The sequence below is a fragment of the Macrobrachium nipponense genome, chromosome 16 (genome assembly GCF_015104395.2).
Source record: "Macrobrachium nipponense isolate FS-2020 chromosome 16, ASM1510439v2, whole genome shotgun sequence".
In the NCBI taxonomy this organism is placed as follows: Eukaryota; Metazoa; Arthropoda; class Malacostraca; order Decapoda; family Palaemonidae; genus Macrobrachium; species Macrobrachium nipponense.
Window position 1 is genome coordinate 69,603,511 of NC_087209.1, and position 13,955 is coordinate 69,617,465.

A 13,955-nucleotide genomic window follows, 5' to 3' on the forward strand; every position below is an offset into this window, starting at 1 on the left:
TGAACGCTTTTTGAAAACTCGTCCTTGTAACACTATAAAGTAATAAGGCTTTCATATAAGAATGGAAGTCTAATCATATTGTTACAATGGAGCGTCATCATGCTTTTATAAGAATCTCGCGGTCAAATTCCATACGTGAATGGAAAACGTCGTCGTCGCTTGCCATTTTTGTCAGGCTAGGCTGGCCTTATGCCAGCGCATGATCTGGCCTTTGGAGCAACAAAGAGAATCATGACACAAGTTGGGAAGTCGAAGGTCCGTCACGCTCTCCATGCTTCGAATCGAACTCTGTTTATCAGGGTTTGACGCTTTTCATGAAAAACATAAGAACGTCAGCATCCGCATACTGTACAGGTAACAGGATTATTTTACCTGGGAGTAGGTCTATAACAGTGAATTAACATACACGCTCACACATACCGGTGTATATCGAAACTTTTCGTGCATATTGACACGACCAACGAGTTTAAAATATGCCAAAACGAAGGCGTTCGTTTGAAACGAATGCGCGAAAAAGCCATGAAACCGAATGCAGACACTCCACTTCACCCTATAACATTGGCAAAGTAATCTCATTCGAAACAGAAGAAAGCCTGGAAGCGTAGCAGTCTCTTTTTTATAACCGCCCGCTCGAGCAACAAGTTTTCTCCTTCTTTTGAGCAACTCTCCCACTCTCTCTCTCTCTCTCTCACTCTCTCACGGAATGTCTCTCTCTTTCTCTCTCCCTCACTCTTTCTCGCTCTCTCTCTCTCTCTCTCTCTCTCTCTCTCTCTCTCGCTCGCCTACCTTGATGTGGTGTTGTTGCGCCTTGTATCGCGGAACGAGTGAGGACAGATGTGATCGCCATAGTCCTTTTATATAGTCACTCCTCCGTCTCTACGCATCACTCTCTCTCTCTCTCTCTCTCTCTCTCTCTCTCTCTCTCTCTCTCTCTGTGCCTGCCTCCTCCTTCCTCACCACTCCCCGTCGTCCAGAATTAACCTGGATCACTTTCTTTCAAAGTATTTCTTTTCTCCAAGGATTGATGGTTTTCATTGTCAAAGCTTCTCTCTCTCTCTCTCTCTCTCTCTCTCTCTCTCTCTCTCTCTCTCACACACACACACGCACACACACACACACAAAGACTATCTAATGTTACACTTGTGTGTAGGCTGAAGGGATTGCGAATACGAATATGATTTTATGCATATGATGATAACAAATAAAGTTCTCTCTCTCTCTCCTCTCTCTCTCTCTCTCTCTCGATGATGATGATGATGATGATGATGATGACCTTGTGCGTACACAGTAAGCTAAGAGAAAAAAGGAAAGTAAGTAAAAACACACATGAATACGTACATATTACATATGCCTACTATGAGATTCAGGGCCTCTGTAACACTGTTTTTTGGACTTTGCTCCTTATCAAAGCATCGGATGTAGCTGAAAGTTGACATATGTATATTTTACAACCACACACAAATTTTAGCAGCATTATCAATGACCTAGACCTGATAGTTTTAATTTTTATAGAGTAAAAATTATGCAGCCGATGCCATGGCCAATGATTACGAGCCAAGAGTCGAAAAACATTCATTACGTAAGCAAGGTAAACAACATTTGACGAAATGTTGCCCCGCCCATCCACCACAGAAACTCATTCACCTTATTCCATCGGCTCTGAAACCCATAGCAGTCAATAATGGCTAGCAGGATTTGGAATTTTCCCCGTTGTTGCAAAACTGCATTTGTCTTACGACTTGCAACTTTTTACAGTCAAGAGAAAGCCCGTGGCCATGACAAAGACTTTATGAATGGCGGAACGATACATAGATGTGGGTGGGGTATCTGTACTAGCGTAGTAATACTACTGTAGTAATAGCAGTAATATACATGAATTAAACGTTTAGGCCAACTGCTGGGATCCTTGAGGATCATTTAGCACTTCTTACAACTACTCGAGAAATGAGTTTTTATAGCCAGAAGTTAAATTTTCTAATCCAACAATGCCCATGGTAGCCTTCAGTGTTATCCTGAATTATAACGAGGCCAAAGTGGGTGGAGCCTCATGAAGTCATCATTCTGACGATAATTATTGATGAAGGTTCAAAGCCAAAATGCAGTAACGGCTATTTTTATTTTTTATATATATTTTTTTTTTAGTAAATAGGTAGATAGCCAATAAATAAAAAATTGCTTGACATTGGATATAGCAGTTATCAAATCAAGCTTGTCTACTATGTTTTTGAAAATTACCAACTATTCCCTACATCTTGTCAATCTGATTGTGACCAATAAAGTATAGACTGTAATTTCTTAGGAAACTTATTTTGGGAGTTAGACTAATAATCGAAGTGTTTTTGTATTTATTAACATATTTGGTTGGTTTGTTCATTATGACAATTATCAGTGAAGAGGTTTCAGAGTTCATAAAGGTGTACTGCTTTGCTTGTATTTACATTTTTATGTCATTGTTGCCAGAGGCCTAGCCTTCGTTACGTATAGCCAATCATCCATCGAAAAAGAGGGAAGAAATGCTGTCATAAGTTACGTAACGAGTGCGTTCGATTTCCTTTTCTCTGAGTAAGTTGGCCCGTCTTCAAAAAAAAAGTCACTTTTACATTGTAAGTACCAAATTTATTCAACCTACGTAATGCAGAATACAGTCAAAATTTATGTGTAGATATAATGTGTATTCTGAATAAGGGTTATATTTATGAAATGCATAGATAAAAAGTTATTGCGAAAAAACCGTGTTACAGAGGCCCTGAATACTCATAGTAGATGTGTTTTATAATACATATCTAAATAAACATTTTTAAATATAACATATAAATTTTATATGTTTATATATATATATATATATAATATATAATATATCTATATATATATATATAATATATATATGGTGTCTATATATATGTGTGTGTATTTTCTTTTTTCCATAACAATTCCCCTTCTATTATCATACATAGTTACGTTACTATATTGATCAAACGTTCATCATTCTCTCCGACAGTTCCGCTTCCAAAAATCTCTATATGAATTGCGGAATGCAGACCTCTTTTTTTTCTTTATTTTTTTTTTTAGACAACTTCGACGCTTTCGTCCACGCCATGACCTTGCTTGCGTTCAGCTTTAATTAGACTCATTCTCTTCTTCTTTTTTTTCTTTTTTTTATCATAATGTTCCGCCTCTTACGTTATCTTTGTTATTTTAAATTTTTTTTTCATTCTGGTCGCTTGACTCCATGCATAATTACGGGGTTTAACAATGCATTTCGTTATTCATTTTTTTTTTCGTGAGTCGTACGAGTAGGGATCTAGTTCTATACAGGGTGTGGGTAATTCTATCCTCATGAAATTTAGGTTAAGTTTTAGATGGGGAAACTTGGACTTTTTTAAATGCCAAAATGAAAGTAAAAAATCGCAACTTTAAGCTAAGGCGCTTAGCTAATTTGCAGGTGGAAACTTCAGAAACTTGGACTATTTTGATGGGAAACTTGAGAAACTTGGATTAATTTTGATAAGAAATATGAGAAACTTAGACTATTTCGGTGGAAAACTTGATAAACTTAAACTATTTTGTTAGAATGCTTGGGAAACTTGAGTTATTGTGGTGGGAAACCTGAGAAACTTAAACTATTTCGGTGGGAAACTTAAACCATTTTGGTAGGAAACTTGAGAAATTTGATCTATTTTGGAGGGAAACTTGAAAATCTTGGACTATTATAGTGTGAAACCCAAGAAACTTGATCTATTTTGGTGGGAAACTTGAGAATCTTGGATTAATTTTGTCATCGCAAAATGAAATTCATAAGTAAAGATTGTGAAACCTTGGGTTTTGATTAAATTTAAGATGGACATTGAGAAATTCAGAAAGAATTAGCAAGATTAATAGCGTTTGTCAACCTGGGTTGTTGACTAAGGTTTTATATAAAAAAAAAGTTTGGGAACCTTACGAGTAACATTAAACAAATTTAAGTACAACACTTTGCAATTTATTTATAGGGAATTCCGGAAGGATATAAAAAATAAAAAGGGGGGTGTGGAACTTAACAGTAAACATTAGCTAATTTATTTTATTTTGAAGCTCCAAAAAAAAAATTTTTTTAAATACAAATTAAAGTGTTTACCAACCCATTTTACCGATTGTACATTACGGCAAAAAATAAATCGTAATAATAAATCTCCAATGGCAAAAATCAAATGAATACCCAACCTTTCAAAACACATCACTTAATAAGGCTTAAAACCAGAAGTATAAATGGTCTTTGGAAACTTCCTCTCCTCAGGACCCAAAAAGAATAACCTTTGGAAACCTAGATGATTAAATCTTGCAAAGCCGAGTTTATGAGAAGGAGCTGCAGTCCTGCATTCAGCTGAATTTTGCAAAATCAAAGGTTAAGTGTCTTGCAAAACCGAAAATGAGGAATTATTAATGAAGAATGTTAAAAGACGATAGATAAAAAGGTCAAACACACAGATTATATATATGTGTGTGTATATATATATATATATAGTATATATATAAATATAGTATATATAGATATATATATAGGTATATATATATATGTATATATATATATATATATATATAATACACATATATATATCTATAATAGATATATATACATATATATATATATATATATATATATATATATATATATATATATATATATATATATATATATTTGTGTATATATATATATATATATATATATATATATATATATATATATAGTATATATAAATACACATATATATATATATGTATATATATAGATTATATATATAATATATATACATACACACACACCACACACCACACTATGTGTGTGCAGTGTGCACTGTGTGTACAACATATATATATATATATATATATATATATATATATATAGTAATCATATATCTATATATAGTATATGTATATATATATATATATAATGTGTGAATATACATAATATATATATATATATATATATATACATATATATATATATATATATATGTAGTATATATATATATATATATCTGATATACTATATATATATATACACACACACACATTTGTATACATTTATATATATATATATATACCTATATATAATATATATACACATCACACACATATATATATATATATATATATATATATATATATTATATTTGTATCATTTATATATATATAATGTGTGTGTTTGTATAGCCAGGCCTTCCTATACCTACTTAACGTGTTAAGGGATTTTTATGTAAACTCTCTCTCTCTCTCTCTCTCTCTCTCTCTCTCTCTCTCTCTCTCTCTACTCATTACACATACCTTAAACGTAGTAAAACGCGATATTACGGATACCTATGAAAGGACCAAAGCTGAATTAGGAAGACATTTTATTATGTGTAATTCACATGCCTGAGCTATCAACGAATTCCCGAGATGTATACAAGTATTGCACCAGCACCAGTTTTTTTTTTTTTTCCATTGACCTAGGATTTAGGTTAGGTCAGGATAGGTTAAGTTAGGTTACAAATCTACGAGTAATGAGATCATTTTCAAGACGATTCTATGGTTAGTTTTTAAGATATGGCCTCCCGCTCTTTTCAGGGAAGGTCTCGATACTCAGTTACAGTTCAGGAATATGCTGCGTCCCACTTTCTTCAGTTTTTGTTTTAGATTAAGATGACCTTATGCCAGCAGGGGCTCTCGCTCATAGAGCAGCCCGTAAGTTTCTTCAGGGAAAGATTCCGGTATACCCAGTTACATGTTGGGAAAATGCGTCCCGGGTAATTCTTTTAGCACTGAATTGCCACTACACAAGATGGAGGTTTTGAGTTATCGATAAACAATGGCCGAAGCAGATGGAGCAGCACCTGATGGCGATTCACGCCTGATGACAAAGAGACAATGACGCCGTGGGCTTGATAAGTGCTACCCTCTGGGGCCTTTGCTGATATAGTGACCCACAAGAGTTTTCGGGAATCGTTATCTAGGACTAATATTTCCTGGGGTTCAACATCTTAATGATACTTACAGTCTTTTGTTTATGATTTTACGGTCATTCCCTGAGAGGATAGTACCAAACACGCGTCGATTAACAGAATATATATATATATATATATATATATATATATATATATATATATATATATATATATATATATATATATATATAAATTATCCCACAACCTTTCTTTTGCAAACCAAAACCTGAGTCATTGTGACTGAAATTATATTAAGTTCAGAACCTAATATAAATTCAGTCTAGCTAAAATTATATTAAGTTCAGAACTTAATATAATGTCAGTCTAATTGAAATTTTATCAAGTTCATAACGTGACTGAAAGTATATTAGGGTCGGAACTTGATATAATTTCAGCCACACTGACATTATATTGTTCTGAACTTGACTGAGAGTATATTAAATTCAGAACTTAATATAATTTCAGTCTAGCAGAAATTAGATTAAGTTCAGAACCAAATACATTTTCACCAGACTGAAATTTTATTATATTCTGAACTTGACTGTAAGTATATTGAGTTCAGAACGTAATCTAATTTCAGTCTAGCAGGAATTATATTAAGTTCAGAACTAAATACATTTTCAGCCAGACTGAAATTACATAAAGCTCTGAACCTACGTATGTGCCTATGTTCCCACAGGAACATAAGTGGCAGGTCACCACACAAACACTCGATTTGCAAAGGACTTTCCACCGATCCGGCCTAACAGCCAATCAGAGCACCAGTTTTAGATTGGAAAACTGGATTTTTGCTGCCAGTCGGAATTAAAAAAAAAAAAAAAAAAAAAAAAAAAAACAGGCACACTGTAAACCTTTGGCTGGAGTTCAAGATTTTACTGCCGACGTCAATTAATGAAGAAACCCAAAGGATGCCGAAAAATGAGAGAAATTTACGTCAAATTAATTAATGGTGGACGATTTTAATCTTCTGTGATAGGTTTATTTGAGTAAAATTGCGCTTTCGAAGTATATATATATATATATATATATATATATATATATATATATATATATATATATATATATATATATAGTATAATATATATATATATATATATATATATATATATATATATATATATATATATATATATATGAATAACTTGATCACGAAGTATATAAACGTGATGCTATGTATAAAATAAAGGTTTTTTGCCACGAAGGTTTGAAAAGCGAGATAGCCAAGCACTTTCGGTCCAGTTCGACCCTTTACTCAGGCACAAGGGGTCGAACTAGACCGAAAGTGCTTGGCTATCTCGCTTTTCATTTTTTTTTTCCTTGTGGCCAAATCTTTATTTAAATAAATATATATATATATATATATATATATATATATATATATATATAAATATATATATATATATATATATATATATAAATCATATATATATATATATATATATATATTAATCATAGCGGTAAATTACTCGATTACAACAACAACAACGAAAAGTTGATGTTATAGAACCCTCAAAAAAATAATAATCGAAATAAGACCCATGAATTACCTCCCTGTAAGAGTCCTACAGAATACGAAGAGATAAATTATTATTTACCGTATGTTGTCCTAAGGCCTTATTCGCATTTTCATTGAATAAGTATGCATGAATGCACTCATACGCACGTCATGCCAACTCTCTCAGGTAAACTGTAGTTTCTTTTATTTTTGGTCCGTATGGAATAATGATAAAGAGATGGATTTTTGTTCTTTGAATATTATTATACATTTAAAAAAAATTCATGCTTTTCAACATGATAATTTTTCTTGAAATGTGATTATACTTTTGATTACGATATTTTTCCTTGAAATATTTTTGTAATTACGATAACTATACTTTCCCTTGAAATATTACTACACTAAAGATCATTATAGTTTTCCTTGAAATATTATTATACTTATAAGATCAATATACTTTCCTTTGAAATATCATTGTACTTAAGATCACTAAACTTTTACTTGATATATTATTAAATTATTAATAATATATATTATTAAATTATTATTATTATCACTATGCTTTCCCTTGAAATATTATTATTATTCTTAAGATCACTATACTTGCCTCTGAAATATTATTGTACTTAAGATCACTATACACTCCCTTGAAATATTGTTACACCTAAGATCACTATACTTCCTCTTTAAATAGTATTATAATTGTGATCACTATACTTTCCCTTGAAATATTATAATACTTAAGATCACTACACTTTTCCTTGAAATATTATTAATATTTAATGTCATTACACTTTCCCCTGAATTATTATTGTACTTAAGATCACTACAATTTCCCTTGATATATTATTATACTTAAGATCACTATACTTTCCCTTGAAATATTATATTTAAGAATACTATACTTTCCCTTGAAATATTATTATAATTAAGATCACTATACTTTCCCTTGAAATATTATGTATGCTTGATATCACTACACTTTCTTTGAAATATTATTTATACTTAATATCATTACACTTTACCTTGAAATATTATTGTACTTAAGATTATTATACTTCCCCTTCAAATAGTATTATAAATTTGATTACTATGCATTCTCTTGAAGTATTTTTATAGCTTTTATCACGATAATTTTCGCAGACTCCTATATTCTACATCGAAATTTACGCGTAAATAAAGGTTTTCGAGTAATTTCCCAAATCCTTCGGACAGACTTGATGCTTTTCTGGGTTTGTGGTAAAAAAAAGAAAATAGTCTAACATATTTTTTTCTTATATTTGCATGGCTTCTTATCTTAAATTTATGCATAAACACATGAATACGAATGACCTCTCAGACGCCTTGGACGTAATGCAGACTTCCCTAGCTCCTAGACGGATAAGCAGAGAAAAGGACATCGTAATATATTAGGTCAGGCTTGGAATTTTGTTGGAGTTTTCTAGGAATACAGTGAATCCTTCCTTTCTTTATGTGAAATAATAAATGTGTGTATAATATATGTGGGTGTGTATGTTTATATATGTATATATCTATATATATATATATATATAGTATATATATATACGTATATGTATGTATATACGCATATATACGCATATATATATATATATATATATATATATAGAGAGAGAGAGAGAGAGAGAGAGAGAGAGAGAGAGAGAGAGAGAGGTTTATTTACCATTCATTAATATTCATAAAGTATATTTTCTACTAGTTTCCTTTTGGGAATTTCATTCTATTTTTATTATCACTCCATTTGACGGGGTGAGACTGAAAGTTTCGGGGGCCGCGGCTGAGAGTTTCATACGGCATTATTACCTGTAGTACAGAAAACACATTTCGGCGCATTTATTTTACTTCTTATCGTTCTTCCGTCTGACATCATCACTATTCACTGTAATGTTCGAGTTCCGTTAAATGTCAGTTCCTTATCTTTGAACTTCGCGCGCTATCGCAGAGTCATGACGAGAACGCGTTTGATATGCATGCCCTTTCTCTCTCTCTCTCTCTCTCTCTCTCTCTCTCTCTCTCTCCTCCTCTCCTTCCTCCTCCTCCTCCTCTCCTTCTCTTCTTCTACAAACTACTATACCTGGAAATGCGTGGTCTATACATTGAATACTCACGAGTCTTTATCTTTTTTTCAAGAAGAGTGAATATACCATCTTTATTCTGATTCCAGATTTCTGCTTATAAAGAGATGTTCCTTGGCGTTTTCCTCTCTCTCTCTCTCTCTCTCTCTCTCTCTCTCTCTCTCCTTCTTCTTCTTCTTCTTTCTTCTTCTTCTTCTTCAAATTATACCTGGAACTGCGTGGTCTATACATTGAATGCTCACAAGTCTTTATCTGTTTTTTTTCAAGAGGAATAAACATGCCATCCTCATTCTGTTTCCAGATTTCTGCTTATAAAGAAGCCAATAGTGGGAGATGCCTGCCCCGAGCTCGAGGACGGCAAGTGTTAATTAGGAATTAATTGCTAGTAGACTGTAGCTGTGCAGAAATATATATAGATTCCAACGCCTTTTTAACATTAAACAAATTAGTTCGGTCTATAATTTTTTTTTCTCTAAAAGCGGGACTGATATTTTGGTTCACTTGGCGTTACAATATCAGGGGTCATCGACTGCCCCCGAAACTGAAGGACTTTCAGAGATATCCTATTAGAGTCCTACTTACTGAAGGAACTAATAATATTTTTAACAATAACAGTATATATAGATTTCTAATCTAGAAGTCTCTCTCTCTCTCTCTCTCTCTCTCTCTCTTCTGCAGATAAGTGAGCAAACGATGTCTCCTCAAAGTCTTTGAGACACTAATCCTTGTAACTCCTTGGAACTCTCTCTCTCTCTCTCTCTCTCTCTCTCTCTCTCTCTCTCGTAAGATTTTTGAATCCATATTTGCAGATCAAATTGTGTATCATATTTGACAGAAACAACTTATTAAACAGCCAACACGGTTTCAGACAGAACAGATCTTGCCTATCAAACCTCTTGGAGTTTTTCCATAACATGTTTGGCATCTACGACACTCTACTTAGATTTCCAAAAAGTCTTTGACAAAGTTCCACACAAGAAACTAATGACAAAAGTTAGAGCTTTAGGAACTGCAGGAGAAACAGCAGACTGGATCGAAGACTGGCTAACTAATAGGACACAGAGAGTCGTAATAAATGGTGAAGAATCAAAAGAGGCAGATGGGACACGCGGGGTCCCTTAGGGTTCTGCCCTTGGCCCCTCTCTTGTTTTTTATTTACATTAATGGCATTGATTTAGGATTAATTAGCAGGATAGCCAAATTTGCAGATGACACCACACTAGCAGACCCATATACAATGGAAAGTTTAACAAATGATCTAAGGAAAATAGGAGAGTGGTCAAAAAGATGGCAAATGTCTTTTAGTCTGGATAAATGTAGTGTTACAAATAGGAACAAACAAACCTCATGAATAGTCCAGAAACAAGAAGAGGTCCTTAGAGTTATTATTACCACAGGACCTTAAAATCCAGGAAACGGTGCTGCAGCTCTACATATCAATAGCTAGACCACATCTTGAATATGCAGTACAGTTTTGGTCACCAACACTAAGAAAGGACATAAATAGACTAGAAGGGGTACAAGCAAGAACCACAAACTTAATTCCGTCCATCAGGCAAACAGGTTACCAAAGACGACTGGAGAGTCTGAACATGTATGACTTAGAAACACAACGCTTGCAAGGACAACTAATAGAGACATGAAAAATACTGAAAGGCATAACAAAAGTAGACAGTAACCTCTTCTCATTAAAACGAAAATCAGACAAGAAATAATGGATGGAAACTAGAGCTGAAGAGATACAACACATCTCATTGAGGGGAACTTCTTCACACACAGATATGTGACATATGGAATAAAACTGCCACAGAGTTGTTTTCAACAACAACAGTCAGGAGGAATTCAAAATAAAGCTAGACAAAATCATAAGGACACTGTGAATGAATAGTAAAACCTGCTCCTAGAGATAAGAGAACACATGATGTCTCCTCGGATGGACTAGCAAGTTTTTGAGACATCCTAATCCTTCTAACTCCTTGTAACTTTCTGTCCCTCTTTTTCTACCTCAATCTCTCTTCCTCCCTCTTTCTCTCCCTCAATCTCTCTCCTTCCCTCTTTCTCTCCCTCTTTCTCTCCCTCAATCTCTCTCCTTCCCTCTTTCTCTCCCTCAATCTCTCTCCTTCCCTCTTTCTCTCCCTCAATCTCTCTCCTTCCCTCTTTCTCTCCCTCTTTCTCTCCCCTCCCATCTCTCTCCTTCCCTCTTTCTCTTCCCTCAATCTCTCTCCTTCCCTCTTTCTCTCCCTCTTTCTCTCCCTCAATCTAATCTAGCCTCTCTCTCTCGCTCTCTCCTCTCTCTCAGTTTAGCTCTTCTCTCTCTCTCTCTCTCTCAGTTTAGCTCCTCTCTCTCTCTCTCTCTCCCCCGCAATCTCTCTCCCATTTTCTCTCCATCAAATCTAGCTCTCTCTCTCTCTCTCTCTCTCTCTCTAAGACGTAGACGTACAAACAGTTCGGCAAATTTGTAGCGGTGAAATTTCTCTTTCGATTTTGAGCAGAATTAACTCCGTTTTTTTTTTTTTTTTTTTTTTTGAAGGACTAATCACTCCATCACCCATTCAGGATCTTACAGGAAAGAGCCCAAACCGAAATTTGGCAATCCAGTAATTACGGCGCCGCAGTGATGTTTATTCGGTAATTAATGAATGTAAATTACATTTTTTCTCATTTCGCTTCGTTTTGGAGTTTTTTCTTTTAATCTTTTTATTTATATATTATTTTTTTTTGGTGAGTCGTGGGTAGTTGTTTACCACGAAAGGCAAAACATTCTATTAAGCATAAATGAAACTACTTAACGCGCTGAAAATGAGAGAGAGAGAGAGAGAGAGAGAGAGAGAGAGAGAGAGAGAGAGAAAATCAAGTCTGTCTTCCATAAACAAGGCGTTATCCCACCTCCAGCTTACTCGGGCCGTTCTAAAATCTACAGTCAAATAGAGCGTTGCTTCACCCAAAACGAAAATAAAAATAAATATGCTATATTTAATTACAAATAATTTTTCTGTGCTGTTTAATAAGCATATTATTTATTTTTTACATTTTCAGTCTAATAAATAAATCTTAAATATCCTATCCTAAAATTCCTGTATCTTTAACTCAACGCGAAACACATTTTATAGACCTTTTCAGGCTCTTCCATAGACCTTTCCTACCCCTCAACAAGAACAACAGCATCAACAACAATAAAAACAATAACGACGAAGTAGTTTGTAGGGTTACTCCCCGAGCAAGCGAAAATTAGTAAGAGTGTTCGGTATCATATTTTCTATTACTGTTGTTGCACACCATAAAGGATATTCATAACTGATTTTTATAACCTTCTCGTCTGTCGTTAAATCTGATAACTAAAACTTTAATGTCAGGTATTACGGTTATAATTACAGCTACGTCATTAATATGATGTTTGTAACTGCAATTATTATTATGTATATGACTTATTCTCATTTCCATTCTGGCTTTCATGGCCGTATGCAACATTTTGCGTTTATCAAATAATAAGTTATACAATTTTCGTGTCTGCACGACGTTTAATCAACGCTACAGAAAGTAGACCTATCTTTCGGTGGTCTCGGTATAATGCTGTATGAGCCACGGCCCTGTGGTGGCCCCTCTCTTATACCGTTGCCAGTCGCGTGATCAGGGCTAAATTTAACCTTCAATAAATATAAAAACTACTGTGGCTACGGGGCTGCAATTCAGTCTGTTTGATGATTGGAGGGTGAATGATCCACTAGTTTTTGAGATCTGAGGGCGGACAGAGAAAGTGCGGACGGGCAGACAAATAGTCATCTCAGTAGTTTTCTATTACAGTAAACTAATAAAACGTGCGTATTTGACAGGATCCATAAAGTCTTTGGTTTTAGGCTTGGTAAATAAAATCTACAAAATCCTAGACCTAAAAAATGGTTTCATAAAGGTTTTGATACTCAACACTGTCCATAAAGGTCATGGCTTTAGATGAAGTCCATAAAGACCTTGGCTTTAGTTAAAGTCCATAAAGACCTTGGGTTTAGATGAAGTCCATAAAGACTTGACTTTAGATGAAGTTCATTGATACCTTGCTTTATGTAGTACACAAACACCTTGGCTTTAGATGAAGTCCATAAAAACCTTGGCTTCAGTTAAAGTCAATAGAGATCTTAGCCTTAGATGAAGTCCATAAAGACTTGACTTTAAATGAAGTCCATAGATACCTTGTGCTATGTAGACCAAAACACCATGGCTTTAGATGAAGTCCATAAAAACCTTGGCTTCAGTTAAAGTCCATAGAGACCTTGGCTTTAGATGAAGTCCATAAATACCTTTCTTTATGTAGTTCTTAAACACCTTGGCTTTAGATAAAGTCCATAAAGATCTTGGCTTTAGATGAAGTCCATAAAGACCTTGGCTTTAGATGAAGTCCATAAAGACCTTGGC

At 34.1% G+C, this 13,955-nt stretch overlaps 1 protein-coding gene across 1 annotated transcript in view; it reads right to left on the reverse strand.

The window, feature by feature from the left end:
• LOC135195799 (uncharacterized) overlaps window positions 1-828 on the reverse strand; it is a 33,817-nt gene extending 32,989 nt beyond the window's left edge. Inside the window, exon 1 of the mRNA XM_064222276.1 lies at window positions 787-828. The gene's annotated coding sequence lies outside the window, so the exon portion shown is untranslated. The remainder of the gene's footprint in view (window positions 1-786) is intronic.
• Between the last annotated feature and the right edge of the window lie 13,127 nt (window positions 829-13,955).